The sequence below is a fragment of the Poecilia reticulata genome, linkage group LG7, assembly GCF_000633615.1.
Source record: "Poecilia reticulata strain Guanapo linkage group LG7, Guppy_female_1.0+MT, whole genome shotgun sequence".
NCBI lineage: Eukaryota > Metazoa > Chordata > Actinopteri > Cyprinodontiformes > Poeciliidae > Poecilia > Poecilia reticulata.
Genome location: NC_024337.1, coordinates 12,201,909 through 12,206,546, shown reverse-complemented (window position 1 = coordinate 12,206,546; position 4,638 = coordinate 12,201,909). Strand labels below are relative to the sequence as shown.

At 34.8% G+C, this 4,638-nt stretch overlaps 1 long non-coding RNA gene across 1 annotated transcript; it reads right to left on the bottom strand.

Moving 5' to 3' along the window:
• Positions 1 to 2,008: 2,008 nt before the first annotated feature.
• Positions 2,009 to 3,126, bottom strand: LOC103467240 (uncharacterized). Its single transcript, XR_534052.2, has 3 exons — positions 3,004 to 3,126; positions 2,623 to 2,695; positions 2,009 to 2,176 (listed from the first exon to the last, which is right to left on the bottom strand). It is a non-coding gene; the product is annotated as an uncharacterized LOC103467240 (long non-coding RNA).
• Between the last annotated feature and the right edge of the window lie 1,512 nt (positions 3,127 to 4,638).

Genomic DNA, 4,638 nt, shown 5'->3' with positions numbered 1-4,638 from the left:
TATCCCCAAAAATATTTTTAGGACACTCAATGCTTCAGTTTTTCATTTCATATGGAACAGAAAACCTCCTAGAATACGAAAGAGTATCCTACAGAAAAGTAAGGAAATGGGAGGGCTTGCCACACCAAATTTCTTATGCTATTATTGGTCTGTTAATATTCGTACAATGTAATTTTTGGTGCAATGCGAACTGTGAGACTCCCAAATGGTTACCGATAGAAGAGGCCTCATGTAGCTCTGCTTCCTTGCACTCTCTTTTATGCCTTCCCACTGCAACATCTCCTATAACTTACACTAACAATATAATTGTTAAGAACTGCCTTAGAATATGGGCTCAGATTATGTATCATTTTGGGTTCCAGAGAATATCTCTTTTATCACCACTAAACTCTAATCCTCTATTTCCACCTTCACTCATTGATAAAACTTTTTCAGTTTGGGAAAGCCACAGGCTTTTTTCTCTGAAAGATATATACTTACTGTAGATGGTACTTTTGCCTCATTTGCTCAATTATCTTCAAATGTGAACTYACCAGCTGCCCACTTTTTTAGATTTCTACAAGTTAGAGACTTTATTCGTCATCATTTCCCAGGTTTTCCAATAATTCTTGCCCCCAATATGGTTGATCAACTGCTAGAAATTAGTCCCACTCCAAAGGATACAATATCAAAAATATACAACCTCTTAACATCCAATTTGACTCCTGGGCTTGGCCATCTTCAAGCTACTTGGTYTGATGATCTTAACACAGAGATTGATAATGAAATGTGGCAAAMTATTCTAGAACGCATTCRCACCTCATCAATTTGTGCCCGACATAGAATTATTCARTGTAAAGTCGTYCACAGARYACACTGGTCCAAAAGCAAASTGGCTCGAATCTTTCCAGAYRTGGATTCAAGCTGTGTGAAGTGTGGTTTGGGCCCAGCCACTCTCGGTCATATGTTTTGGACTTGTTCCTCCCTATTTCAATTTTGGAAATCTGTTTTTGACTCACTTTCTGTAATCACCTCRACCACAGTACAGCCCTCTCCACTCACTGCTTTATTTGGGGTTCTCCCCAAAAACCTGTTACTGCCAACCCATCATGCTGACCTTGTGGCCTTCCTCACGCTACTGGCTAGACGTATCATACTGATGCATTGGAAGAATCCTCTCCCACCCTCACATTCTCATTGGATAAAAGATGCCCTTTCGTTCATGAAACTGGAAAAAATTAGGTATACTGTCAAAGGCTCTGAAATCACATTTTCAAGAATCTGGTCACCGTTTCTGGACCATGTCAGGTCTTTGACACTCGATGTGACCCCATGAGTGGTGCTCCCATTACTTACCAGATGTAATGGTATACAACCTTTGTCTAAGTCTTATAACAATTTTAGTAGCACAGAATACATTAAGACCTTGAAGTGCCCTGTTTAGTTGTTTTCTGTTTAATTTATATTTGATTTTCTTTCTGTTATCTCTGCTTGTTTATTTTTTAGTTATCTACTTTGTATCCATGTACTTAGGAATTAATTGCTGGATTTTTGTTTGTATGTGTCTTGTTCTATTTTTGGTTCTTGTCTTGACATTTATTAGTTTATGTTTATTCTCCAAAGTACTGTCTAAAGTATGACTTGAATGTCTATGTATGGTGCTCATTGTTTTGTTAAAAATCAGAAATTAAAAAATGTGCCCTCTTTGCAAAAAGTTTGGACACCCCTGATGTAAGAGGACCGAGGACGGGACCTTGATGAACTCCGCAGATAATTTGATTCAGCTTAGCTTTATAGTTGCTTTTTGACATGAAAAGGTTCTACTGGATTTAAATTAGGAGCTACAGGTTACAGGAATGTCAAATATGGTCGTGTATGTGCCAATCAAAAGCCCATAAAGAGTCTGTGTCCAAAGTTTACTAACGTTGGGACAAGAGTTTGTCAAAATTCAGTTATTCTGATGCAACTTGTAACTTATAAACACATACAGCAATAGAAATAAATAAATAATAATAATTACAATAACATACAATGTGTATTTGAATTTTTATTGACTACGGCACAGTTTCCCTATAGTCTTTCAAAATGACCTGCTGGTTCAGATGAACATTTGACAACAGTCATACAAAATTGTTTTGCTCCAAAATTGAATTTGTGCCGATGATGCTTGTCAGATTAGCTTGCAGCTTAACCCTTCCTGTGATGAGAAACAGAAAAAAGCAAATATTTACATATGTTTTGTAAAACAGAAAACTTACACATTTTTAGCCCTCATAGTTGTGTATATTGTTTCCAGTAATTGATGCACAGATAGTCATTTGTAAATGTTTGCACCATCAAAAGTTATAATTTAATCAAGAACAGTGGGTGTTTTCTAGAAGCTGCATTGATAGTATAACTGAGCACATTTTTACAATTTGGCCTCATCTATTACTTCTCTGGACTGATTGAGTTAAAAAAATATCCAATCACTTAAATACAGAGTTAACTCAAATGTTATATGAGAATATAATTAGAAATTGGTCTAAACCTTTTTCATCCTGACGTTGTTTATATGTGGTTTATATGTGGAAGCAGTGGAGAAATTAAAATTAAATTGAAATTGTTTTTGACTGACTTACTGATTTTTTAGCTGAGACTCACCTGGTTTCTCTTGTTTTGCAGCCATTGGGAATTCGGGTTGATGCAAAAATGTTTCCCCCGTTTGTCCTCAACACTGCAGATAGAAACAAAACAGTTGGACAATTTAATTATTCCTGTATGAAGCGCAAAAATAAACATTTAAAATTAGATGACACAACAAACAGACTGAGCATTTAGTTCAGTTTTATGTTCTTATAAATTAGCTGGTAAATAAATGTCCTGCAATATTTTTGTAATTTTATGTTCATTTCTCCAGGTGTTACTGTTATAAAATTACACCACCAGGTGGCGCTTGTGTTAACACCTACAGGAAAACTGATCAGAGCTCAAAGCTGAAGGAGAATGGATGAATATGGAAGGATGAATCTGTTTTCTACTCACACATAGAAATGGTTAGCACAGGCTGGTCCTGGTTTCTGCTCATAACACTTCATGATTTCCCCTGAGACCTCTTCTGTCCCCTTAAAACAGCAGGGTGGGCATTTATTACATGTACCTGCAACAGAAAAGCACAACAGCAAACACAGTGAAAAAAACACGAAGGGAATAATGATGATTCAAATAATTTCCTGTCAGTCCACTGTAAAAACACAAACTCTTACCAAGTATTCTTAGTCCAGTTTCTAGTGCAAATATCTCATTACACTAAAAATAAGACTAACTAACTTTAAAGTAACTTTTCAGCAAGAGGCTTGTTTTGTTTTAAGTAGATAATTCCTTAATATTGATATAAATTTACTTGTTCTATTGGCAGATAAATTAACTTATAACATGAGAACAATGTCTTGTTATAAGTTAAATAATCTGCTACAAAACAGTTCAGGAGCCAGAAAACAGGTTATTTAAATAATCACTAAAAAATTTTTTTTTAATTCTGAAAATTTATTACAAATGCTCACAGTTAGGCAAAAAGCTTATAACTCAGCTTGAGGTTATTTACCCTCATTAAGATGAAACTAAGACGTTGAAAAAGCTGAGTTATAAGCTTTTTGCTAACTTTGAACATTTGTAATACATTTTCAGATGTTTTTTATTAGTGCATTGTAAATGAAACCAAATTAACACAAGCACAAGCGGAACTGTCAGTATTTTTGAAATTCTTTCCTTATTTCTTTATATTTTAATTCCAAACACTCTATTCTATTCTACTTCTATTCATCTTTAAAAGCTGAATTTTGTTCTTTAACTGTCGGAATTTGAGATTTAAATTTAATAAGCTATCTAACTTTTTCAAATGCATTACATCCTGAGGCACCAGTAAAGTAAATCAGCAAAATATGACAAAACTATCAAGATATAATTATGATTCTATGAGAACTTTGTTATATTTTCACTTCAAAAGTAATTTTATCTGTAAAAGTAATTAATTCTTACTGGAGACGATCTGAACAGAACTGAATCAAACCTCTTTGCTTTTCTGTCAAATGTCCTAAATTGATGTTTTTGTTGTGATCTCACCAGTTTAAACTCATTAAAATGAATTCAAATGTTTTTGTGTACAAAGCGTAATGTGCCATAGATCCTGCTTGTTCAAATACCAGTTATTGAAATACATTTTGGGGAATTGGACAATATTCGTTCCTAAAGAACATTATGCTGCTTTAATTTCAGAAAATAAACTATAATCTCCTCATCGTAACTGTCAGTTTGACCCCAATTAGATACCAACTGGATCTGCAGCATGTTTGCACTCAAAAACACCAGAAGTTGACTCATCAAGTATTTTTGAGTAAAACGTTGAATCATCTCAAAGCTTTAAAATCTACTTTACCAGCAGCAAGAGAGAGGAAGATCCAGACGGTCATGATGGTCAGCAACATTTTGCTCCTCATGGTGAAACTCGTCGACATGTCTGCTACGAAACTAACCAGGTCCGAATGAAACCGTTTATTATATACGAAATGCAGCCGCCCCCACTAACCTACATTATTAAAATTAGTGAGCAGAAAGGAGATAACAGACTTGCTACTTGTTATCTAACAAGTACCAAGTCTACTCCGCTTTATTCACCAAAAA